The sequence below is a fragment of the Canis lupus genome, chromosome 37 (assembly GCF_048164855.1).
Source record: "Canis lupus baileyi chromosome 37, mCanLup2.hap1, whole genome shotgun sequence".
Taxonomy (NCBI): domain Eukaryota; kingdom Metazoa; phylum Chordata; class Mammalia; order Carnivora; family Canidae; genus Canis; species Canis lupus.
The window spans coordinates 10,557,412-10,584,295 of NC_132874.1; the positions used below are offsets into that span (position 1 = coordinate 10,557,412).

At 39.8% G+C, this 26,884-nt stretch overlaps 1 long non-coding RNA gene across 3 annotated transcripts in view; it reads right to left on the minus strand.

The window, feature by feature from the left end:
• Positions 1 to 26,884, minus strand: part of LOC140626045 (uncharacterized) — a 45,260-nt gene that overhangs the window by 6,645 nt on the left and 11,731 nt on the right. For all 3 annotated transcript variants that reach the window (XR_012025294.1, XR_012025292.1, XR_012025293.1), the window contains exon 3: positions 17,493 to 17,699. This is a non-coding gene — a long non-coding RNA (uncharacterized lncRNA). The remainder of the gene's footprint in view (positions 1 to 17,492; positions 17,700 to 26,884) is intronic.

The following is a 26,884-nucleotide window of genomic DNA, read 5'->3' on the forward strand; positions in this document are numbered from 1 at the left end:
TGCTACAAGTTTCTGTGTGTGTATATACGTATATACAAATGTGTCTGAATTAAAGAAATCTGTAGAGGGGTGCCTGGGTGGCTCAGTCAATTAAACATCCCGTTCTTGGTTTCTGCTCAGGTCATGATCTCAGTGTCATAAGATTAAGCCCTCCAATCAGGCTCTGCTGCTCAGTGGGGAGTCTGCTTAATAATTTCTCCCTCTCCCTTTCTGCCCTTCCTCTGCTGTCTCTCTCTCAAATAAATAAGTAAATCTTAAAAATAAAGAAATCTGTAGATACAACTCTGGTTGGTTCATTAGACAACTGCAAGACAAGATGTGACATATTCTACATAAGTTCAAGGGTACTTAAGCAAGAATCCATCTAAATGTATAAAACTCATGGCTACGTAGTCTGATGATGATGATGGTATATGTGTGTGTCCACTGTTGTTAAAAACTACCATAGGAACAGGCTGTCACTTTTTAAAAACCACAGCGAACATAGCATTGTGTACAGTTGGTTATCAAAACCAGACTAAGCCTGATAATTGCAAGTAGCTGCTACTGGGATCAGTGAAGTCCAGCAAAATGTAGATGAGGGAGGAAGCTGAAATTAGAGTTAAAGCCAAGTCCAAAGTAGAGGCTTGATGTAAGGCTCTGGCCTCCAAGTCAGGGAGAAGCAGAGGTGGAAGCCCAGTACCCTGGAGAGCTCCCAGAACAAGACAAGTTTGCTGGGCAAACTGAGGCTTATCTTTAGAATGCCATTTTGATTCTTTGCTCTCTTTGAAATTCTCAAGCTTTAAACATTAAAAATGTTTATACCTGCATGTTCCCACTCCCCATATGCCCAAACTTTTCATGGTTTTCATTCTTGTAATGGTTGATTTTATGTGTCAACTTGACTGGGCCACAGAGTGCCCAACTACTTAAGTCAAGCATCATTCAGGTGTTTCTGTGAGGATGTTTCTGGATGAAATTAACATTTGAATCAGTATACTGAGTAAATCAGATTGTCCTTTTCAATGTGAGTGAACCTCATTCAGCCAGTTGGGGACCTCAATAAGAACAAAAAGACTCAACTAACTGCCTTCAGCTGAGACATCAGTTTTTCCCCTGCCTTCAGACTCAAATTGAAGCATTAGCTCTTCTTGGGTGTTGAGCCACCAGCTTTTGGACTAGAACTTTTGCCATTGGCTCTGCTGAGTCTCCAGCTTGCTGACTGTAGATCTTGGGACTTCTTTCTCCCTATGGCTATATGAGGCAATTCCTTATAATAAATCTATAGATAGGTAAATAAAAAGATAGATGATAGATAATAGATAGATAGAAGATAGATAATAAGTAGATGATAGATAGGTAGATAGATAGATAGATAGATAGATAGATAGATAGATAGATAGATATAGCCTACTGGTTCTATTTCTCTGAAGAACACAAACTAAAGCAATCCTCTTAAGAGTTTTTGCAATTTTTACATTGAGTGGAGGGACTCTAATGGAATATTCATAGCTTTAGATCTACAAAACCCAGAATAAAGACCCTGGAACATAGCATTAAACAAATACACAAACAAAATTCATAGCATTTCCCTTTTACCTCAATGTGAATGTGGCAGCTGAGTGTAGTCTCTCGGGACATCTTCCTGCATGTATGTGCAGTATGTGAATGCCTCAGAGGGCTATGATCCAAAATCCCACAAACTCATATTTTAACCCTTTCCTGCCATTCAGCTTATGACACACAGCAGTCGTTTTGAGATAGCACCAAGTTCCACGGCTCTCCCTTCCCAGCTAAGCTGCCACATGTCACCAAGCACTGCAGTTCTCCCTTGCACATTTTGCATAATCAGTTTCTATTCTGTCGTGTTCTCTCACACATGGTGTTCAGAGACTTTTCTGGAAAATAGAGAATATTTTTCAGCTCAGATGAGTAGCATGATTTTACGTTGCTCAGACTGTTTGGTAAATGAAGTCAATTACTCATATATCTGTCAGATGAAGAGAAAGACACATGGATGAGTAGAACCTGCTTTTAGATCTGGAGACCACCCCTTTGCCTACATGGTTACTGCATGAGTCTGCAATAGCTTCTAAATGTTTCCCACCTTTTAATATATTCTACATTCTACAAGCTACTCTTTGATCAAACTGCTAACAATACCTTTTACTACTTGGCTTAGGGATCCAATTTCATCACTGATCTAGTAGCATCACCTCTTTTCTGAGACTCACCTTTCTGAAATATAACAATGGGATAATAGTGTTGTACCCTCATTGAAGGCTTATTAAGAGCATTCACTGAGAGACTGTACATGAAGTGCTTTGTGAATTGTAAAGTCTTAGCAGGTATTCATTATTTCCCAAAACCTTTCTATGGTTTCTCATTACCTAAAGTTCAAACTCCACTCTGGCATTTAAACAACTCTAAGACCCCAATCCACTCAGACACTTTATATTGTTTTTACCTTCTATGACTCTCAGATATGAATCTTCTTTCCAAGCTAGACATGTGTACCCACGTCCTCACTCGATGTGCCTGATGTGGAATAATCAAGTCTGGAGAAATTCAGAACATTGAGGAAACGTGACAGAAACACCAGATGAGCTGGTAAAACTTAGATTTAAATAAACATTTTAGACATAGGTTTTTTTTTTTTTCCACTCAAATCAGAATGGGAGAGTGCAGTAACTCAGTGCCCTTAACTTGGCAAAAATGACCAAGGTTTGATTTCTGGCTATGATATTTTCCAAGTGTGTGGCCTTAGGAAGGTTATTTTGACTTTCTTAAGGTTTCCTTTCTTTCTCTGTTAAAAAGTTTGAACTTTACCAGATTGTTGGGAGGAGTGGATGAGACAATGTACATTTGGAAGAAAGGAAGGAAGGAAGGAAGGAAGGAAGGAAGGAAGGAAGGAAGGAAGGAAGGAAAGAAAGAAAGATTCAGAATGGTGAAGGATTATGCAATGTTGTTTCCATAACGGGTCATTTTGAGGACTGGTGAATTCTTAGTGCTTGACAAGACACTTGCAGAGAAGTTGTTTTGATCAACAAATCCTCATGTAATCCCTATGGTAGATAATTCCATTGTTCCCTCAAGAGGTCCATCCTCAAATTCCATAAGCAGTGGAATTCTAAGGGCAGAAGGAAAGCAGCTAAACAACCTAAAAATACTAATTTTTCTTAAACTCAGAGAAACAGATATTATCTGCACAGGCAGTTGCCTTGTCTCAGAGAACTCATGGGTGATTCAAACCTCTTTCCATTTACAGCCGGCTTTTGATCATTCAGGGACTGTTCACTCAGTTTGGGTTTTTTTCTTCCTCTTCCTGCCCACTGCCTCCTTCTCAATCATCCCCTACCCATTAGCACACCTTCCCATGGGAGGATCAGGAAAGAAACCATTGATTAACTCAAATAAGTAAATGTGCATAACTTTTTAGTAGGTTAAGCTGGTGAAGGAGCAGGTCAAGTAAGATGTGGTTTGTGAGCACTCTGTGAACTTCATTCATCTATGACCATTCTTTCCTCTTATCATAACCACAAAAACTAGAGGTGGGCTGTACTGGAGCCCCTTTGATATAAATTCAGCTTCTTTGGCAAAGAGCCATGAAGTGTAGGGATGGTTTGGGTGGTTTTTTCTTTTTTTAAGATTCTATTTATTTATTCATGAGATACACAGAAAGAGAGGCAGAGACACAGGCAGGAGAAGCAGGCTCCATGCAAGGAGCCCGGTGCAGGACTCGATCCCAGGACCCGGGGGTCATGCCCTGAGCCAAAGGCAGATGCCCAAAGGCAGATGCTCAACTGCTGAGCCACTCAGACATCCCTGTTTTTTGTTTGTTTGTTTGCTTTTTAATGCGGCTTTTCTTTTTTCTGTAATGAAAGGCTACTCATCTACTTAGGGCTCTTTGGACATTTAAGGACATCAGGCCAGGGAAGAAGATTCATCCAGAGTGTGGCCACTCTGGAGCAATTGCCTTCATAACAGAAGTGAGCAGGACTGAAGGGAAAGTGAGTATCCTTTCGCCAAAACCTGATAGAGATAGTGTATTCCTCACCTGAATTGAATTCAGTAAGCATACTTCTAAGACATATTCGCTCCCCTGAAAACAAGCTGCCTAAACATCTGTGGGGAGACAAAGGAAAACATGGGGAAGGAACCCAGATATGAATATTTCAGCAGAAACGTGGGAAGAAGTACACTGCAACTTGCAAACAGCCTTCTGTACTGCATGCCATAAATTAACACAATATAAATTTATACATATTTACACCACATAGTCTCTAACTATATAAATCCTCAATACTCAGACTTGTGGGGTAGGTGTAAGAGAACAGTCCATATGTTTATTCATGTTCTGTGGAGCTCTAGGGAACTCAGTGATTTTACACACACACATACACACGCACACAGACTATGTAACTAAAGGTGATTCTAAATGTTTAAATAAAATGAATGCCTAACAGCAAAACTCTATTTTTCAAAATGTTTCCATTTTCAAAGATATGCACAGCCAAAGAGAATTTTAATTCTATTTAACTGAGTATTTATCTAGTTGCCTTATGTGTCCCGAAACTTCAGTAGTTACTGATATGTACATAAAGAATGTGTGGAGTAAACTCTTTACTGATGAAAAAGACAATATAAACGACTTTTTCCCCAGGTTCTCCTATTGTATGAAAGAAAGCAGAATTAAAATAAAAGATTTCCTAATTTCTACTTGGAAGCTCCTTAGATGATTGATGGGAGATATTGTCATATCTGGGATGAGAATGGGAAATTGCTGAGATCAGAGTCAAAATAGCTGAGTTGGTTTTGGTCCTGGCTCTGCCATTTGCTGGCATATTCTCCTTGGACAAGTCCCTTAACCTCTTGGAGATCTGTATCCTTGGGAAGATAATAACATCTGCCATGAGTACCTCAAAAAATGGCAAGAGTCAAGACCCAGAGTCAGTATAAAAGTCCTTGGCAACTGTAATGTTTTTGCATGTACTGTCAAGTCATTGTTATGAGTTCTTTCATAATTTGATGCTAAGCAAACAAAATGCATTCAGTTTCTTTTACAGCTTTCTTGGAAGAAATCTGCAGCTGAGTTACTGTTGACACTCTTTGTTTCAGAAGAATGCCATCTACAATGGTCAGAGAAGCATATCACAGCGCCAATTGCCAACTTGCTTTGGCACATGCACGTGTGTAGGCAGGGACTGTCAATGTGTCTTGGACATTGCCCAATACCCAGTGGGCATTTATTAAATTTGGAATAACAGTAGTATTCTAGGGGTAAATGGCTGTCTGACACGAACAAGACAGCAATTTCCCCACATGTCACTACTTAAAGGTATAGCAGATGTAAAGTGAACAGAACCTGAATGTCCTGGCAGGCACCAATGAATAACAACAAAATAGCATTACACTCATTATAGCCTTTGCAAAATAACAACTGCTATGCAAGGAAGAATAGAAACTTCATCTCTGCTTTGCTTTACCCTGGCAGTAAATAGAATCCTTTTCAGATAATACTTTGTCTCTATTTCAGGATGATTTGTTTCTCCCACTTTGTGCATGAGATTATATTAGTAATACATCATTTGAAGGCTAGAGAGGAGAAAGTTTTTCTTCTGCTCCCTGCCCACATCTTTACAGGCATTGAAAAAGGCTACACATCACAGAGATGCCCTTAGACTCTATGTAGCAGCCAAGACATAATCCAAACAGCACACAGAGTCATTGAGTGATGCTATATTCACATTGACACTTCTGTCCACACCACCATTGCCACCATGCCTAGCAGAGCAGTGAGGGGTACTGCAGAATCACCCAGCTCCATGCACAGTGTCCTCATCCTTAGTTAGGGTTTGGCATATGTAAGAAACAAGAACAGCACATAAAGGACACACAAGAGCACCATTCCAGAGAAAAGCCCCACCCAGCCTCATCCTCTGGAGTAGAGGAAGGACCACTTATGAAAGAACAAAGATATTTTAAAAGTTCTCTTTCTTAGGTTTTTTCCTTTACCCGCAGACTGCTGGGGGTTACGATGTGAAGTTGGGAATGCCCAATCGAGAGTAAAATTTGAAACTTTGAGCCCACGGATCACTTTGCTAAGTCAATGATGAAATTTATGGATTCCTTTCCCAGAAAAATGCATGTGACACCAAATTGTAAATATATTGTGAATTTAAGAAGGCTTATTGCCACTTCTAACCCAGTTTAAGAGCTCTGCTCTGTAGAATCAAGGGGATCGAAGATAGCAAGGAGTGATGGCTTATTAGGTTGATTCTTTCTATAGGACCAAAGTCAGGAGGGAGTGTCTATTACTTTCTTATTGCTGCCAGGACAAATCATCAGAAGCTTGGTGCCTTAAAACAATACAAATTAATTATCCGGAGATCAGAAGCCTGAAATGGCTCAGCAGGGCTGTGTTCCTTCTGGAGGCTCTAGGGGAGGATCTATTTCCTTGACTATCCCAGTTTCTAGAGTCTGTTAGAAACCCTTAACTCACAGCCACACTTCATTCCTACCTCATCTTTCATCATTATATCTCCTTCTCTGACACTAACTCCTTATACCACCTCTTATAAAGGCCCTGGGATTGCAGTAGACCTACTGGGTTAATTCAAGATCATCTCCTCATTTTAAAATCTTTAACAGAATTACATCTGCAAAGACCCTTTTGTGATGGAAGGTCACATATTCACAGTTTAGCGAATGGACATCTTTGGGGACTGTTATTCAACCCACCACAGGGTGCTTTGAATGTTTTACTTTGCACAAGACCATTTGATGTTCAGGCTTCAGGGCAGAAAAGCTAGCCAGAAATTGAAAATGGCCATGCAATTATTATACTTTCTCCAAGGTTCTATCCTTAGGAAAGTTACTGAATGGGAGCCAGATCTGGGCAATGGGAGGAAATTATTATACCATGGTGCTTGAGAAAACAAGATTCCTTTTCATCCCATAGCTCCAGAGAAAATCACTTGTGCTTACTGTATTTTGAATGAAACTCTGCAACCTAGATGATTGATAATTTTAATGGTAACAGCACTAAAAGAAGACAGAGAACTAGGAGATGGTCAAGCTAAGTTGAGATTGTGTGCTTAGAATAATTTATATCACTCTCCCATCCATTTTCTGGATCTTTGAAAGTCATTTTGCCTTAAATTTCCACATTACCTAGCTAATGTCCTCAACTATCCCCTTCATTTAATTTAGATAGATAGGATAATATACAAGCTAGGATCTGAATGCATAGAAAAAGAAATGAACATGGGCTATAATGTGTTAGGACTTCACAATTACCTGGAGAAACTTCTGCAGATTTCATATAACACTAAGAGGGTTATTCTTAGCAAAATTCACACTTGGTATGCTCAGTTTCAATATGAACTCAATATTTGAGGAAAAGGAAATTAAATCAGCATTTGGGTGGTTGTTTTCTTTTCTGATCTACACCAGACTGGTGTGTCTGGATCCTGTGATCAAGATAGATTTTCATTACCCTGGTTTTTGTCTGTGACCTGTCAGAGCGGACGATTGGGTCAGAACTGAAAGGCACCACATATGCTTCTGAAATGCTTAATTGTAGCAACACAGAAACATTGAATAAGCTTCACATTGAAAATGTTGTCAGTTCTCTTCCTAAGCCCCTCAGTGTTAAAATTGGGCAAAAAATAGACGGTTGAGCAAAGGCTGTTGTTTCCCTGATGTTCTCAGAAGCCAGTTCTCAGTTCTTGGCTTAGCCTAGTGCCGAGTTTGAACTGAAGCTGGTGAGCAGAAAAATGCCATACAATTTCCCACAATGGAAATCAATTGTAGGCTTTGCATCTTTCTGGGGCATTGCAGTAGAGCTCTGTTGATCTGGTTCTTTTGCTTTAAATGGAAAACCCTCCAGGGAAGTTTTGTGTACTCTAAACAAGATCTCTGTAGGATCAGATAATAAGATCTGTGTGAATGTAATACAAAAGCGCGAGAGAGGCGCATGCTAATGCAGATTAGAAATTATTCAACTGAGACTTTCATTTACTGAGGCACATAATATAAAAATGCCACTCTCTCAACTGCCATTTTATTGTGATTTCTCAAAAGCTTTGGGGAAGATTATTTTAAAAACAAAACCAGTTTAACTCTCAAGAAGTCAGGTTGAAAAACAGAACTTAGTATGTTTCCCATAAATACTTGTCTACACTATTTATTTTAAGTTGCAAATGCATTGAAGGTATCTCTCAAAATAAACAATAGTGGATTTGGACATGATTATCACTGATTTCATTTGAGTGATTGAGGAGTAATTGATTTGAAAGAGGGTCTTTTTTTTAAAGAGAAAATATAATTAGATATCTTAATTTAATGATCCAAGGAGATAATACATATAGTGAAGATGCTGCTTTTAGTACTATGATAACCAAAAGAGACTATGTCATGAAATTCCATAAATGCCAAGAATGTTAATCTTGGCATATCCAAATATGTCAAAAATGTTAGTTCTTGGCATTTTCTTTCCTAATGTAGTCATGGTTCTGCAGAGATACAGACGAATAGGAGATTAGATAGATAGATAGATAGATAGATAGATAGATAGATAGATTTATTGTAAAGAATTGGCTCATCCAATTATGGAGGCTAACTAGTCCTAAGATCTGTATTCAGGAAGCTGGAGATCCAGGAAGCCAACAATCATCAGCAGTTTGAGTCTGAAGGCCTGCAAACCAGGATAGCCAAAGCTGTATGTTCCAGTCTGAAGACTGGAGGCTCAAGACCCAGGAAGAGCCAATGTTTCAGTTTGAGTTTGAAGGCAAGAAAAAACAATGTCCCAGTTCAAAGATAGATAGGCAGGGAAATTCCCTTTTACTTGATAGCAGGTGAGATTTTTTAGTTCTAGTCAGGATTTCAACTGATTAGAAGAAGCCCACCCATATGAGGTAGAGCAATCTGCTCTACTCAGTTGACTGACTCAAATGTTAATCTCATCCAGAAACACACAGACACAAAAAGAATAATATTTGACCAAATATATGAGTGCTCCATGGCCCAGTCAGGTTCACATATAAAATTAACTGTCATACTTCCTGGTTACCATCACTCATCCACCCACCCAACCATTTGTTCAACATACAGTACATATTATATGCTGAATTCAGAGCTAGAGACTAGGGACACAAAAAGAAACAAGGTGGAATCTGTTTTTGGCATGAGAGCACAAAGAGCTCCCAAGTAAACTGGTCAAAGTTATTTTAAACCACAAAACAAAAACAAAAGAACCATTTAAAGTCTCTGGGCTGGGTTCTAAGGATGTATGGCAAATCAAGAAACATTTATAAAGGAAAATCTTCTAAACTCAGTAAGAACAGTGATATCTGAACCAACACCATTCCCTTCGTCCCTCTGCCCAGCTCAGTTAGATGAAAACCATGCTGTAGACAGATGCAGTCAAGAACACAAGGATCCTTCTCTCTCCAGCTCCCACTCAAAGGGCAATGCTAGCATCTCTCATTCTGTCCCCAGCTACTTGTTGCTGTATGTAAGTTAAGAGGTAAGAGTAGCTAAGAGGTAGGAGGGGTCCTCTCTTCCAGCCAGCATGCATTTTTGGGATGCAGGCTCCACTTGGGTAGAGTGTAACTGAGTATAGTGAATCCCTTGTAAGGAACAATTCATAAGATGATGGATCTATGCCAAAAAAAAGACAAGTTGAAAAGACCTAAGGCTACTGTCCCCAGCCTCCTTCACCAAGTGCTCTACTCCAAAAATGAATGAAGTGCACTCAAAATGAAGCACACCATTCCTCCAATTTCCAGCTCCAGAGATTCCAACCAGATGGAGAATGAGACCACAAAGCAAAGAGCTCCAAATCACTTCCTAAAGGAACTGACTTCATTTGCAATAGTGTGGAGAAATCGAAGCCTAAGGACACTCTCAAAAACAATGGATTTGTGGTGAAAGATAGTTGAGAGGGGATTGGTAGTTTCCTTAGAGATAGAAAGTTAACTCTAGACCAGTTGGTTGGCTGAACAGAACTGTGGAAAGAATCCTAGAAATTGGTGGAGTTTAAAAGCTGAGTGTGGGGATGCCTGGGTGTCTCAGTGGTTGAGTGTCTGCCTTTGGCTCTGGGCATGGTTCTGGCATCCTAGAATCAAGTCCCACGTTGGGCTCCCTGTAGGAATCCTGATTCTCCCTCTGCCTCTGTTTCTGTCTCTCTCTCTCTGTGTGTGTCACTCATGAATAAAGAAATAAAATATTTAAAACTAACTAAATAAAAGCTGGGTGTGCAAAGAGACAGTTACAGAAACCTCTGCCACTCTGCTGAAACTACTGTCATTTCAAAGTGACTATAAGCTTACCCAAAACTACATCCTGTGAAGAATAATATCAGAGGTTTAACATTGAGGACAGAAAGGAAAATGGGCTTCACCAAAATAATCTAGTAGTTGCTAAACAAATAGGTAAGAAAGAACAAGCCTGGGAGATTAAGAGTGCAATATCCAGAGTTGTCATAATATTGCCTAAAATGTCCAGTTTCTAACAAAAGACTATGTGACCTGTTGAGAAATAGGAAAGTATACACCAAGCATTGGAAAAACATCCAGGAACAGAAACTGCTTAAGAGAGCAACAAGATGTTGGTTTGAACGAAGGCCTCAAAGTAACCATTATAAATGTGCTCACAGAGGGATCCCTGGGTGGTGCAGCGGTTTGGCGCCTGCCTTTGGCCCAGGGCGCGATCCTGGAGACCCAGGATCGAATCCCACATCAGGCTCCCGGTGCATGGAGCCTGCTTCTCCCTCTGCCTGTGTCTCTGCCTCTCTCTCTCTCTGTGACTATCATAAATAAATAAAAAATAAATAAATAAATAAATAAATAAATAAATAAATAAATGTGCTCACAGAACTAAAGGAAACCATAGTTAAAGAAATAAAGGAAGAGGGATCCCTGGATGGCTCAGCAGTTTAGCGCCTGCCTTCAGCTAGGGCATGATCCTGAAGTCCCAGGATCGAGTCCCACATCAGGCTCCCTGTGTGGAGCCTGCTTCTCCCTCTGCCTGTGTCTCTGCCTCTCTCTCTCTCTCTCTCTCTGTCTCTCATCAATAAATAAATAAAATCTTAAAAGATGAAGGAAGGTCTGGGGAGAGTGTCACACAAAATAGGGACTATTAGTAAAAAGATAGAAATTACAAAAAGGAACCAAGCAAAAATGATGGAAGTTGAAAAGTACAATTGACCAAAGTGAAGATTTCACTAGAGGGACTCAACAGTAGATTTGGACTTGCAGAAGAAAGAATTAGCTAACTTGAAGGTAGATCAATAGAGAGTACGCAATTCAAAGAAAAGAGAGGAAAAAATGAAGAAAAAGGAATAGAGCCTCTGAGAAACATGGGACACCATGAAGTGCACCAACATACATGCAATAGGAGTACTAGAGGATGATAGAAGAACAAGGAGAGGAAAGAATATATGGAGACATAATGGCCCACACTCACCAAATTTATTGAAAAACATTAATCTATCATCCAGGAAGTTCAATGAATTCCAAGTAGGCTAAATGGGAAAACATTCACAGACAAACACATTATATTAGTAAAAACGCTGAAAATCTGAGACCAATGACAGAATCTTGAAAGCAGCAAGAGAAAAATGTCTTGTCACTTGCAAGGGAACCTCAACAAGACTTATAATGAACTTCTCACCAGAAACAACAGAGATTAAAAGTTAATGAAATAATACTTACAAAGTGCTCAAAGAAAAAAAAATGTCAACCAAGACTCCAATATCTAGCAAAGCTATCTTTCAAAACTGAATGTGCAAAAAAAGAAGTTCCCAGATAAACAAAAGAAGAAATTTTTGACAGAAGAATATGAAGGGAAACTGAGTATTTCATTAATACTAAAATAAAAGTAAAAATACTGAAACCAATTCTTCAGGCTGAAAGCAAGTAACCCCAGATGGTAATTTGAATCCACATAAATAAACAAAGAGCACCAGTAAATATCATTATGTAATTATAGAAGACAGTCTTCACCTTTCCAATGTCTTCAAATGTCTTCTTTCTTTTTTGCACTGATTTTAACAGCAATTTTTTGGTTTATACATAACATGTATATAATGTAGTGTTGGCCCTATAACACATACAAATGTAATATCTTTGCCAATAAAATCACAAAGGAAGTGGGTGGAAACAAAGCTGTATTGAACTAAGGAAGTGAGTCCAGATGGTAATTTGAATTCACAAGAACAAATGAAGATAATCAGAAGTAATAAATAAGAAGGCTAATATTTTTAAAGCTATAACTATGTAATTTGCTCTCCTTTATTTTCTTTTTTAAAAGATATCAAATTATAAAAAGTAATCATTATAACAATGTATTCTTTTGGTTTGTAACACTTATGTATGTAACATATATAACAATAATACCACAAAAGAGGGAAAGGTAAAAAAAAATTTAAAAAAAGAGGGAAAGGTAAAAAAGCTATATAGGAGTAATATTTGTACATCTCATTGGGATTTATTATAAATATGAAACTGATTCTGATAAGGTAAAATGCATATAGTTAGTTATCCTAGAGCAATCACAAGGAAATAACTCAAAAACTTTAGTGAAAAAAATCATTACAAGAATTAAATGATACATTAGAAAATAATCACTTAATACAAGAGAAAGCAGGAAAGAAGAAAGAGAGGAACAAAAAGGGACAAGATATAAGAAACATAGTAAATAAATAGTAAAAGGACAGATGATAATATTCAATGTGAATGAATTAAATATTGTAATCCAAAGGCAGAGATTGTCAGACTGGATGAAAATACAAGATACAATGTTATGCAATCTATAGGAAACACAATTTAAATTTCAAGATACAAATAGGGGCACCTGGGTGGCTCAGTGGATTAAGCATCCAACTTTTGGCTTCAGCTCAGGTCATGATCTCCATAGGTAGTGAGATCAAGCCTTAAGTCAGGCTCTACACTCAGCAAGGAGTCTTCTTGGAGATTCTCTCTCTTTGCCCTCCACCCACTTGTGCATGCACTCTCTCTAAAATAATTTTTTTTTAAATAAAGACACAAGTAGATTGAAAATGAAGGATAGAAAAAGATAGTCCCTGGGATGCCTGGGTGGCTCAATGGTTGAGTGCCTTCCTTCAGCTCAGGGCATGACCCCAGGGTTCTGGGATTGAGTCCCACATTGGGATCCCTACAGGGAGCCTGCTTCCCCCTCTGCCTGTGTCTGTGCTTCTCTTTCTGTGTCTCTCATGAACAAATAAAATAAAATATTTTTTAAAAAAGATAATCACTGAAAATAGTAACCAAAAGAAACCTGAGGTACTAATATGAGCCAAAATGGGCTTTAATTTCTTTGGAAAAAAAATATTACAAAAGCCAAAAAAAGATATTATATGTTGGTTAAAAAGGTCAATCCCTCAAGAAGATATAACAATTATAAACATATCAGTACATCACAGCCCCCAAATATATAAAGCAAACATTGACTGAATTGAAGGGAGGAACACACAATTCTACAGTATTGAAAACTTCAATACCTTACTTTCAATAATGAATAGAACAACCAAGCAGGAGGTCAATGAAGAGATCATGGACATCAATAATAGTATAAATAATTCAAGTTAACAGACATTTATAGAACACTTTATCCCCAAACAGGAGAATACACATTTTTCTCAAGTGCCCATGCAACATTCTACAGTATAGGCCATATCTGAGGCCATAAAACTAGTCTTAATAAATGTTAAAAGACTGACAAAAAGCATAAAGTATCTACTTCCACCACAATGGAATGAAACAAGAAATGAAAATAGAAAGTCAATAACAGAAGGCAAACTTTGGAGCTTATTACAGAAAGGAGGAACCTCTTGAGGCTTGTGACATATGGAATTATAGAACTAAAGTCAAGTATCAAAGGCCCTTAAAGAAGGAGAGGAGCAGAAGGTGGCCTCCTCCCTACATCTCTAGCACTGTCAACAACCACTCCTTGACTCAGGTATTATTATCCAATACAGGTAATCGTGTGCACACATTGTGTTATTTCCTGCCTCTGTGATATTGCTAAAACTATCCCCTCTGTCTGCAAGGCCCTTCTTTCCTTCTCCCTCATACACACTCCCAAGCTCCCCTATTTTCCTCTCCTACTTATCTCTCCAGACTCAGCCCATTGTTAATTCAGCTAATAGTTTTTCACTCACTATCTACTAGGCATCAAATCTATGTTAGGAGTGATCCAGGGTTAAGCTAAACAGGCAAAATTCTTACTTTCATGAAATACATTCTAATGGAGGGAACCAATGTAACAAGAAAGGAAATCAATAAACAAGATGATGGCATGTCTATAGTAAGTGCTACAAAGGGAATGGTGGGATGATGGGAGGTAGGTTAATGTGGAGGGGGAGGTGTGGTAGTGTTCATACAAATGCACTAGCAGGGCTTCACATGTCTCTTTCCTCTTCTTACTAGGCACAAAACTAGACCACCTTTCCCAGCCTCTTTCTGTATCCAGGTAAGGCAATTCTGGCCAATGGAATATGAGTGGAAGTGACGTGGTTAATTCCTGGGTCAAAGTTTTTAAGACACGGCTATGTCCCCTCCAATCTGCCCATCTGTAAGCAACAGTGAGGCCCAAGGAGATGGCACGGCCACAAGGTGGATCTTTGTTTGAATCTTGCATCAAGAGAGCCACTTGCCAACTAGGAACGGCCACCTTGGACTATTGCAGAAGTGACAAACTTCATTGTACTTCAGCTACTCTATGCTTTGGAGTTTGTGTCCATAGTCTAACAAATCTGAGCAAATGCAGAACATTTTAGCTATGGTGTCCAGGAATCCTCTGTCCAAGGAGCTAGTGTTAGATGTGAATAGAGAATGAGAAGAAGATAGCCAAGACAAGAGCAGGAGCACTCCTGGTAGGGGGGAACAGCAAGAGTAAAGGCTCTGAGCAGAGAAAGAGCATAGCATGTCCAAGGAACAAAAAAAGAAGCCAGTATGACTACAGTGTAATGAATGGGGAAAGAATGGAATTAAGTGAGATAAAGAAGTCATCATCTCAAACATTCACCATGATCACTACCACCTCAGGTGGGTGACCATTTTTGGAGCTCCCGTAGTAAGCATGAGTCTGCCTCTTTCACCACCCTATTATCCCCTTATAACAATCTGTTTATGTGTTGGCTACCCTCTAGACAGTGAGCTTTTTTGAAAAAATATTCCATTCATCTGTTTATCTTCAGCATGCGTGTCAGCATGTGTAGGTGCTCAATAAGTGTTTCTGGCATAAACAGATTGAAGAAATGGTGGCCTCACAGTTCTCCCCATGACATTTACTGGGACTCACGTGATGGGAGTTGTGTTAGGGAGCAAAGAAAGATTCCGAGAGACAACTCATCTCCATACACACTGCTAGTTTTACCAGTGTGATCTGACCTCCTTTCACGAAGACTTTCCCTCCTCCCACCCACCCCTCCTTCAGATTCTTTCTAAGGATGACCCATTTCTAAGTAAGATTTCTTCGAGATAACAGGTTGTTGGGAGCCTTCATTAAAGAGGAAGGTTTCCCCTTCAATGAAGATGACTGGAAACAGTGAAAAGACTCAGTTTGAAGCTGAGGGCCCCCTGCCAGTACAATGACCCAGTTAGAAACCAAAACAAAGAACAGATAAATCAAGGGAACAAAAGTCTCCCCATTGCACCCTTCCATCTTCTACTCGCTGCAGTGATTTCTATGAAGTTTTAAACTTGAGGAGCTAATTTAATTCCCCAGAATTGGAAAATGCTGTCCAACTACCTCAAAAGTTCTTCCCGGAGAAGTGGAGATAGAATTTTATTCACTGTAATTATGTGAGGAGGTCAGTTTTTATTCTCACTGCTCAGAGGGCACACTTCCCTCCATTATTTCACATCCCTCCCTCTCCCTCCCCTCTTCACCACCATCCACCTTGGAAAACTCATTTTCACCTTGCAGCTCTCAAACAACTCAGCAACAACTTTCCATTTATTAATATTGGGGAGGGTCAAGTGTTTGAGGGTATAACAGGGGCTGACATGGTGGTGAAAAGGAAATTATATTCTTTTGGGAAGGGTTTTTTTTAAAAGATTTTATTTATTTATTCACAAAGAGAGAGAGACAGACAGAAACAGGAAGAGAGAGAGAGAGAGAAAGAGAGAAAGAGAGAGGCAGAGACACAGGCAGAGGGAGAAGCAGGCTCCATACAGGGAGCCCGATGGGGGACTCAATTCCAAGACTCTGGGATTATGCCCTGGGCCAAATGCAGACACTCAACCGCTGAGCCACCCAGGTGTCCCTGGGAAGTGGTTTTTAAAATATTTCTACGAATGATCCCCTAATGGCAAAGAAAGATGAAAGAATACATCTTAAGGTCTGAGGTCAGAGCTTGAAGTAGGCACAGACAAGCTTGAAAAAATTTTAGTTTCTTGTTTTATCTTCAAAATTGCTACAAGACTTTTTATCACACATGCACACATACACACACATACACACACACACTCCCTTCTATGTTTGTATTAAAATTAAAATATTCTGTCAATCAAATCTTTGAGTAAAATTGGCAAGACAAATGCCATGAAGTTTATCTTATGCCTTCAGATGCTAATATCTCCTAAGCCCATCATTACTCCCTGAAGATACCCCCATTTTATTTTATTTTGTTTTTCTGAAGATTTATTTATTTATTTGAGAGAGAGAGAGATAGAGGGAGGGAGGGTTAGGAGGAGGGAGGAGGGAGAAGGAATCTCAAGTCTCCTCACTGAGCACAGAGCCACAAGCAGGGCTCAGTCTTGTGACCCTGAGTTCATGACCTGAGCTGAAACTTAAACTCTGACTCTCAACCCACTGCACCACCCAGTTGCCCCTGTATACCCCTATTTTAGAAACCTATTCCTGGGACATTCATCCTTGTAAATTCCAGACAAGTACGTGTGGGGTGTTGAGCTACCTTTAAGTTTCAATGAGACTGTGGAAGAGCAGATTCTCAATCACCCATATTTTAACACAATCTCAGTTGAGCATTTCTAGAAATCTGTTAGGGAGGATGCTGGAGATTGAAGCAGAAAGAATTTACCCTTATGCTACTCTTTATGGCCACTGGTGGCTAAGCATACATTTACAGCTGTGGTATTACTTATTTCCTTATGATCCATGTGTAGATAGTTATGACATGAGCATGGAGCACTGAAAGGTTGGCAGAGGTTGCTCAAGACAGCTCCTAGCTCACTGGGCTTCAGTCTTTTGTGGACCTCATTCATTTCCTCTATTCTACTGCCTAATTCATTTTCTTCTTTTTGTCAGGACTCCAGAATGGGATGTGACTAGTTATTCTTACCTCACCTGAAATTTCTGGGTGTTACAGACCAGAGGATAATTGTAGCTTCGGATATATTTTTTCCAACTAAAATGTGATTTTGTTTTTCTGTTGCTCTAGCAAATTGTCATTTTCACTGCAAAAAAAATGTTATCCAATAAATATTTTTCCTGTCTTGTCAATGCATTATTGAAACACAAACCTTATGGTGCAGTAGGACTCCATGCTATAGAAAAATATTTTATGATTTCCATATTTCTTTTGCGTTGATTTTTCTTCCAATATTTTTATTGAAGACCTGCCAACCTGTTGACACTCAGCCTGAGTTCAATAATTTTTCTTTTCTTGGAAACAGGAGGGAGAGCTTCCTCTATGTCCCATATGGTGACAGGTGCTGAAGATGATATTCCTGCCCAAGAAATACACACCTCTGTTATTAAATAACAGCAAAGATTTTTTTTTATTTCTCAGTAGTATTACATGAATTGTATCCTAAGAACTATCACTCAATAGCTCTCTACTTTGTTTTCACTTTATATATGGAAAGACTGAAGTTCCTACAGCTTATAGACTGTTACCAAGTTAAAGAAGACAATTACTGATCTAATTTTTTATCCATTGGTATGGTCTCCAAAACACCTGATGGAACCCCAATGGGGTTTTTTGGTTTTGGGAGGGATTTAAAAAGATTTTATTTATTTATTTGAGAAAGAGAGAGCATGAGTGGGGTGGAGGGGCTGTGAGGAGGAGCAGAGGGAGAGGGAGAAGCTGACTCCCCATTGTGCAGGGAGCCAATCCCAGGACCCTGAGATTACAACCTGAGCTGAAGGCAGATGCTTAACTGACTGAACCACCCTGTAATGCCATGGAACCCCAATGTTTTAAAATCATTTGCCTTGAAATTTCTTAACAATAGTTTCCATTTTTAATCCATCTTTATGTCTTCATAGCAGAAGGTGGAAATTCTAACCACACTATTTTGTAGTATAACTTTGATGAATGCTAGAATAAAAATCAGTGCAGGAAACCAGGAGTTTTGCTATATCATCACAGAGTTATAATGATATCACAGAGATAACATTCTGAGGAAATGGTGAGAAGTTACTGCTGTATTTGTAACTTCCAAGGTTAAAGATATTTCTCAAAACATTATTTTAGTAACCTATTAAATTTCGTCTTCAGTGAATCCAGCTAAATCTTTTAAAATCATAGTTTTCCCTGTATTTTCTCTTGAATGAAACTGTTACTGGGGCACCTGGTGTCTCAGTTGGTTAAACATCTGCCTTCAACTCCGGTCATGATTCTAAGGTCCTGGGATTGAGCCCCAAGTTGGGCTCCCTGCTCAGCAGGGAGTCTGCTTCTCCCTCTCCCTCTGCCTGACATTCCTCCTGCTTGTGCGTGCTCTCTCTCTCTTTCTCTGTCAAATAAATAAATAAAATATTTTTTAAAAGAAGCTGTTACCATATTTGTAGCATTTCCTATGCAAATGTAACCTAAACCAAGATCAGCCACCATGCAAGTGATATGAGTTTATACCTGTCTTGGGAAAAATGGCTGTCCCTGAGAGGTGATCTATAGGCACATTCAACTGTCTTCTGGGAGCAAGGCCCTATAAAGAAGACTTGAAAGAGTTAATACATTGGAATCAGAAAAAAAAAAAAGAAAAAGAAAAAAGAAGAGGACACAAAGAATAGAACACCATGATATGTCACCCATGTTTGCTTTCCAGCTGCAGCTTTCAGGATGCTTTAATGGTTTCCTCAGAAGATCCATTTCTTTAAAAAGACAGACAATCCCAGAATAGCTGCTAAGGTAGCCACTGGGGAATCTTGTTATTAGCTTTCTTTCCTGATCCCCAATGATGGTCAATAGTTTCTGGTTGACCAGCTAATGAGGGATCCCGGGAAGGAGAAGTGAGGCAGTATACCTTGAACATCTTTGCCAGGCATGTGACCAATATCTTGCATATGCTGTTAGGGTAGTACTAGCAACAGTATAAGATATTATTCCCAATTTACAGGTGTAGAAATTGAGGTTCAAAGAGGTGAGATAACTTGCTCAAGTTCACATAATGTGTAAGTAATTGATCTGGAATTCAAACTACAGTCTGCTTAATCCAAGGTTTGTGTTCTTTCTACCACACTTGGCTTTGTCCACAGGCAACCTCTGGAGTGGTAAATTGCAGCAAGAACTGTTAAGAACTCAAGAAAGAAAGGCATTCCATCTAGAAGCTGCCCTGTGGAGTTTCCCTAGGCAGAGCCATTATGTCTAGGGAATGCTGTAGAGAATCCTCTGCTGTAGGCAGAGATGTAGGGTCCCCACAGATCCTTGGAGCCCTGCTAGGAACTGGCTAGGGACATTCTCAGAGACCTCCCACCATGCTGTACCCTTCAAGGATAGTGGGGTGGGTGATTAGTGACCATAGTCTAGTCATTCTCTATCTTATGCAGAGAAGGTACAAAAAGGTTAAGTATTTCACCCCCAGAAAACCCATAACCAAAAATCCAGAAACCCTGATTTTAAGCTGGAGCAAAATACAAGGCTCTCCAAAGTGCCCTAGCCCTCAGATTCTCAGCTACAGGAGAAAGTTAAATTTCTTTTCTGTTTAATTGTCCTGAGTTTTCCTATTTTGAGCTTCAAGAATTGTTTTTAGGAAAAAAAAAAAAAAAAAGATGAGCAATTGGTCTGCGTTTACTTTCCTCATGTAAATCTTATTTCTCCCTAACTTCATCTGTTCAGACCAAAACAGTCCTGATGGTCTTAGTCTACTTCACACAGAAACATCAAGAACATCCTCTAGCTCAGTCCGAATTCTCTTAACCATCTGTCAGGTTAGTTGCCCTTGGCAGAGTAGAACCACCACAGACTTCAAGCTCCATAGCCTCAGGAACCATGTGTCAATGTTCTATTCCTGGTGCCCAAGAAAATGCCTGAAACAGAAGTTCTTTTACCAGTACTGTTGCATTTGATGCATTTTTAAAAGAAATTGGAGAGTTGGAGAGAATCTACAGAGGATGTAACTCAACCCCCATCCCCCTGCCTTCAACAAAAGAGAAGCAGAAGAACCAGATGGATTGTCCATGGATATACAGGTAGTGAGTGGCAGAGCCATGGCTAGCAGCCACATCTGGTCCACTGCTCTATGCCACAGCCTCAAAACTGAAGCAGGCTCAATAGTTTAAAATTGACTCTCTTTTAATAACTTAGCTCTGCTTTTAGAATCATATAGGATCAGATGTGATTTGTAGACTAGCTTGCAAATGATTAAATGGCCCCCACTTAGAGCACTATATTAGATAAAATGCTTTTGGCTGCAAGCGACAGAAAATCCAAGTTAACTGGCTTAATAAAGAATTTTATTGGCTCACTTAATTGGAAGTTTAGAGGTAAGTCAGGTCTTACATATGACATGTTGCAGCTCTTAGGCTGTTTCCTTGAGATCCTATGGCTCTGCTCCCTGTTCTTTATTCTTAAGCAGTCAGTGAAATGGTTATAATAGTACTAGGCCTCTTGTCAGTGCTCTACAAGATTGAAGGAAGGGAAGGGTATCTCTTCCTATGTATCTCTCTCTATTAGGGGCAGGGAAATGTACCTGAAGCCCCTTAATAAACTTCTTCTTACCATGTGTGATGGTTAATTTATTGTCAACTTGGATGGGCTAAGGGTTGTCCAGATAGCTGGCAGTATATTAGTTCTGTGTTTGTCTGTGAGAGTGTTTCTAGAAGATGCTAGTGTTTGAACTGGTAGATTGAGTAACGAGCATCACTTTCATCCATGGGGATGGGCATCATCCAATCCACTGAAGCCTCAAATAAAACAAAAAGGTGAAAGAGGGGCAAATTTAGGAGTACCTGGGTGGCTCAGTTGGTTAAGCATCTGAGTCTTCATTTCAGCTCAGGTCATCATCTGAGGATTGCGTGATTAAGACCTGCATTGGACTCCATGCTCAGCAGGGAGCCTGCTTGAGAGTCTTTCTTTCTCTTTCCCTCTGCCTTTCACCCCATGCTCTCTCTCTTTCTCAAAATAAATAAATAAAATCTCTTAAAAAAGGGGGGGGGTTTGCAAATTTTCTCTCTCCACCTGAGCTGGCACATCCATTTTCTTCTGCCTTCAGATGTTGGCTCTCCTGGTTGTTAGGTCTTTGGACTTGGACTGAATTACACCACCAGCTTTCCTTGTTCTCCAGTTTGTCAATTCCTATAACCTCTCTCAATCTCTACTCCCCGGAGTGTGTGTGTGTGTGTGTGTGTGTGTGTGTGTGTGTGTGTGAACAAACTGGTTCTATTTTTCCGGAGAACTCTAATCTACCACATTTAAAAGAAATAGACATAGAAAAGGATCATCAGAAAAAAGAAGGCTTACAGTTTCTGAGAGGGGATTCATGACCATGGCTACAGTCCCTGGGGAAGGAAGAAGCAAAGAGTCACAGTCCTGGGACAAGTAGAATACTAAACAGTTTACTACAACAGGAAGTCAGGAGCAAGGGTCAGAGGAAAAGCCTGGTTTAAAAGAGAAACAAATGGAAAAGCCTGGTTTAAAAGAGAAACAAATACGGGGCAGCCCAGGTGGCTCAGTGGTTTAGTGCCTTCCTTCAGCCCAGGGTGTGATCCTAGAGACCTGGGATCAAGTCCCACATCAGGCTCCCTGCATGGATCCTGCTTCTCCCTCTGCCTGTGTCTCTGTCTCTCTCTGTGTGTGTCTCTCATGAATAAATAAATAAAATCTTTAAAAAAGAGAGAGAGAAACAATGCAAAATGCAAGTGAAAGCAAATGCCATGTGATGTTAAACACTAGGCTGTTTGTCAGAAAATCTAAGACTCCATCCAAGCAATGATTGCTCTTGGGAAGTAAAGATAGGGCAGGTTCCTTTTTTTTTTTTTAAGATTTTATTTATTTATTTATGAGAGACACACACACAGAGAGAGTGAGAGAGAGAGAGGGAGAGACACAAGAAGAGGGAGAAGCAGGTTCCATGCTGGGAGCCCGATGTGGGACTCAATCCCAGGACCCCAGGATCACGCCCTGAGCCAAAGGCAGATGCTCAACCACTGAGCCACCAGGTGCCCTGATAGGGTAGGTTCTGAAGTGAGAGGTAGTGGGAGGGTTGGAGTGACATGTTATGGGCAGAGGAAGAATTCAGAGGCAAGAACCAGCTCAAAGGCTCCTCTGTATGCTCTGTCCTGCTTATTTGTGTCTCCTGCCTTGAATTTTTCACAAAGTTGGCCAATAACCGGGACGCTTTGCCACCTTTTTTGATTCCCTGCCCCCAATTACTGGCCTTGATGGTGAGCTTCAATTTCCAGCCCCACTCCCTGGCCCTACATAGAGGCCCAGGTTTAGTTCTTATTAACCCATTTCTATCACGACATTTGTAAGTGTCATGATCCATTCCTGATTGATTCATCTGTTCATTAGTCAATCATTTCTTAAGACATATCCTGTTCAGAAAGAGTGAAATTTTCTTCCTAGTCAAGACAACATTGTTGGAGCATCACAGAGCTCAGAAAGCCCTTACAAGTTGGCTTTGTTCAAACTTCCAAACTCCAATTGTACTTGGGTTTACAACTCTACATTCTGACTTTGTAAATATCTTCTCACTTTCTCTCTTATAGTCTAGTGACTACAAGTTTCAAGAGAACTGGGTCTATGTCTTATGAATCCTCTATCCAAAATGGTGCTTGAACATCCTACTAAATAGTGATGGATGGAATGAGCCAGATAAACAAACTAAAGTCCAGGATCACCCAGCTAGTCAACAGGTGGCAACCAGAACTCCGGTTTTTTTGATTCCTTGGGTTTTCTGTATTACAAAAGCAAAAATATATATATAACATTGTCTTTACAATAGCTATCTGTGTTTTATCCTACCTTCCTTCAAAGCATACTAAAGGATTTTTTCATTCATATTCCAGTGGGGAGAGATTATTATTATTATTTTAAAAGTGCTTCCCGGAGGACTCGCTGAGGTAAAGAATAGTGAAGATACCTTGTCACACAGCTCCATTCAGTTTCAAAGACTTGTCTCATTTGCTTTTCAGACTAATAGTTAAATCTCCCTATTCCCACTCCAAGGCAAAGAAAATGCTGCTAGCTTTGTCAACAGCAAATAAAACATGGGTAACTACTTTACAGTCAGTTTGTGTATTTATCTTTCAGCATCTATTATGAATCTATTATGAATCAAGCTATACTGGGCATATCTGGGAAAGAGCGTGTGAAGCTTTCTCGCAGAACAAAAAACAATAACACCCATATTCATGGATTGTGATATTCTGGGATAGCCATATGTGACTTTTGTGTCTTCAAAATATTTTATTCTGTTGATACATAAAAGGTTTGAAAATGTTGTTTTCTCGGCCTCTGCTGTTCAGGGAGGCTAGCTGGCAGCTAGCTGGATTTTTTTTTTTTCTGATTCATATGCAAAGCTATATGGGAAACCCTCTTCCAACATAACAAGTTAATCATTTCTTCAAGAGTAAAAATGCATGGCCTGCTTTTACTGGCCACAAAAGGCACTGGGCTTTAATAGAAAGCGACTGTTAATAAGCAATAAACCAAACGGGCCTTTGCCAGTGCCAGTTAGTGGCTGTTTTTAATAGTACTATTGAATCAAGTAGAGCTCTCTCTGCCTCTGAATCAGGTCTGGCATATCAGCATAAGAATATGCTGTATCGGGTGCCCTGGGTGGCTCAGTTAGTTAAGCATCTGCCTTCCTCTCAGGTCATGATCTCAGGGTTCTGGGTTAGAGTCCCACATTGGATTCCCTGCTCAGTGGGGAGTCTGCTTTTCTCTCTTCCTCTGCCCCTTCCTTCCCTCGTGCTCTCCCTTTCTCAAACAAACAAAATCTTTAGAAAAAGAAAATGTTATATCATAAGGAGAAGGAAAATAAATGGTTATATTTTATTTATTAATATCTCATCTAGACACAGAAAGGATTTAAGGCACCTTACCTAAAGACTTACAGGATAAGAAGAAAAGTAAAACAGGTGAAGTAAGTGATAAAAGTAAAGCCAAAGGAAAAGGAGGGCAGTATATAAAATGTACATGGAGTTTGAGATGCATAAGTCAGTGCCAGAATTTTTCACCTACAAAATATGCATAGGTATGGCTTACTTTCGGAGAACCAAGCACACACAAATCCAGTCTAAAAGAGAACTTATGAAGCTAATATTTACATTTCAGAAGTATTTTTCAGTTTATAAAAGAATTCATCACTATAGGCATATCTCCTGTTATTAAACAGTGTATTTTTAAAATCTTTTACAAATTAAAGGTTTGTGACAACACTACATCAAGCAAGTCTTTTTTTTTTTTTAAAGATCTATTTATTTATTCATGAGAGACACAGACTGAGAGAGAGAGAGGGGGGCAGAGATATAGGCAGAGGGAGAAGCAGATTCCTCTCAGGGAGCCTGGTATGGGACTAGATTATAGATCCTGGGATCACAAAGTGAGCTAAGGCAGGCGCCCAACCGCTGAGCCATCCAGACGTCCCAAGCAAGACTTTTCATGCCATTTTTCCAACAGGATTTGCTCATTGTGTGTCTCTGTGTCCCATTTGGGCAATATCATAATATTTCAAACTCTTTCATTATTATTATATCTATTATGGTCATCTGTGATCAGTGATCCTCGCTGTTAACTATTGTAATTGTTTGGGGGCACCATGAACCACCTATAGAAGATGGCAAGCTTAATAAAGGTTGTGTGTATATTCTGACTGCTTCATTGGCCATTCTCCTGTCTCCCTCTCCTGGACCCTCCTTAGTCTCTGAGATACAACAATATTGAAATGAGGCCAATTAATAATTTTACAGTGGCCTCTAAGTGTTCAAGTGAAAGAAAGACTCACGTGTCTCTCACTTTATTTTAATTAATTAATTTTTTTTAGATTTTATTTATTTATTCATGAGAGACACAGAGAAAAAGGCAGAGACATAGGCAGAGGGAGAAGCAGGTCTCCCATGGAGAGCCTGATGTGGGACTCAATCCCAGGACCTGGGATCATGACCTGAGCCATTACTACCTGAGCCAAAGGCAGATGCTCAACCACTGAGCCACCCAGGCGTCCTGCATGTCTATCACTTTAAATCAAAAGCTAGAAATGATTAAGCTTAATGAGGAAGGCACATTGAAAGCCAAGATGGGTCAAAAGCTGGGCCCCTTGTGCCAAGCACTTAGCCAAGTTGTGCGTGCAGAGGAGAAGTTCTTGAAGAAAATTAAAAGTGCTAATCCAGTGAACACACAAGAGATAAGAAGGCTGATATGGAGACAGTTCAAGCGATCTGGACAGAAGATCAAACCAGCCATAATATTCCCATAAGCCAAAGCCTAATCCAGAGCAAGGCCCTGATTCTCTTCAGTTCTATAAAGGTTGAGAGAGCTGAGGAGGCTGCAGATGGAAAGTTTGGAGCTGGAAGGGGTTAGTTCATGAGGTTTATGGAAAGAAGCTGACTCCATAACACAAAGGTATGAGGTGAAACAGCAAGTGCTGATGGAGAACCTACAGCAAGTTCTCCAGAGGATCGAGCTAAGATCACTAACAAAGGTGGCTGCACTAAACAAATTTTCAACGTAGACAAAACAGACTTCCATCGGAAGACGATGCCAGTGAGGACTTTCATAGCTAAGGAAAACTCATCGTCTGGCTTCAAAACTTCAAAGCACAAACTGACTCTCTCGCTAGGGGCTAAGGAGCTGGCAATTTTAAGTTGAAGCCAATGCTCATTTAGCATAGCAAAAATCCTAGGGCCCTTAAGAATGATGCTAAATTTACTCTGCCCATGTATGCTCTATAAATGGAAAAACAAAGCCTGGATGACAGCACATCTGTTTACAACATGGTTTGCTGAATATTTTAAGCCCACTATTGAGACCTACTGCTCAGGACAAAAGATTCCTTTCAAAATATTACTGCCCATTGACAATGCATCTGGTCACCCAAGAGCTCACATGGGGAAGAACAAGGGGATGAATGTTGTTTTCATGCCTATTAACACAACATCCATTCTGCAGCCCATGGATCAAGGTGTCATTCCGACTTTCAAGTCTTATTATTTAAGAAATTCATTTCGTAAGGCTACCGCTGCCAAAGACAGCAATTTCTCTGATGGATCTGGACAAAGTCCATTGAAAACCTTCTGGAAAGGATTCACCATTCTAGATGTCATTGAGAGCGTTTGTGATTTATGAGAAGAAGTCAAAATATCAACATGAACAGGAGTTTGGAAGAAGTTGACTCCAACCCTCCTGGATGACTTTGAGGGGTTCAAGATGTCAGTGGAGGAAGTCACTGCAGATGTGATAGAAACAGTAAGAGAGCTAGAGTTGGAAGGGGAGCCTGAAGATGGAACTGAATTGCTGCTAAATTCTCTTATGATCAAACCTACATGGATTAGAAGTTGCTTCTGATGGGGGAACAAAGAATGTGGTTTTTTGTATTTGAGTCCACTTCTGGTGATGATGCTGTGAGGATTGCTGGAATGACAATGAAGGATTTAGAATATTACATAAACTTAGTTGACCAAGCAGCAGCAGGGTTTGAGAGGATTGACTCCAATTCTGAAAGATATTCCGCTGTGGGTGAAATGCTAT